Here is a 713-nt window from a genome sequence, read left to right on the forward strand (position 1 = left end):
AACTCTCGGGAATCTTTATAGAGTGTGGGCCAATAGAAGCCACATTGGAGGACCTTGGTGGCTGTTCGCTCACCTCCGAAATGGCCTCCATATTGAGAGCCGTGGCAATGCCACAGGATCCTCTGTGCTTCTTCTCTAGGCACACACCTACGGATGATTCCGTCTGCACATCTCTTAAAGAGATAAGGTTCATCCCACAAGTAGTACTTTGCATCAGTAATTAATTTCTTCTTTTGTATCCTGTTGTACTCCTTGGGTATGAACCTTGCAGCTTTATAGTTTGCAATATCGGCAAACCATGGTGCTTCCTGAATGGTGAATAAATGCTCATCAGGAAACGTCTCAGAGATCTCAAGAGAAGGGAGGGACGTTGATGAGCGGATATTTTATACGCTTTTTGGGGATAATTTCATATAGTTTAGAGTATGTTTTAGTTAGTTTTTAGTTTATTTCCATTAGTTTTTAGGAAAAATTCATATTTCTGGACTTTACTATGAGTCGTTTATTTTTCTGTAATTTCAGGTATTTTTCTGGCTGAAATTGAAGGAGCTGAGCAAAAATCTGATTCAGGCTGAAAAAGGACTGCTGATGCTGTTGGATTATGACCTCCCTGCACTCAAAGTGGATTTTCTGGAGCTACAGAACTCGAAATGGTGTGCTTCCAATTGCGTTGAAAAGTAGACATCCAGGGCTTTCCAGCAATATATAATAGT

General features: G+C 40.7%; 1 protein-coding gene across 1 annotated transcript in view; it reads left to right on the forward strand.

The window, feature by feature from the left end:
* LOC107610866 (probable leucine-rich repeat receptor-like serine/threonine-protein kinase At3g14840) overlaps positions 1-713 on the forward strand; it is a 41,817-nt gene that overhangs the window by 9,521 nt on the left and 31,583 nt on the right. The window lies entirely within an intron of this gene.

This window comes from Arachis ipaensis, chromosome B08 (genome assembly GCF_000816755.2).
Source record: "Arachis ipaensis cultivar K30076 chromosome B08, Araip1.1, whole genome shotgun sequence".
Classification (NCBI taxonomy): domain Eukaryota; kingdom Viridiplantae; phylum Streptophyta; class Magnoliopsida; order Fabales; family Fabaceae; genus Arachis; species Arachis ipaensis.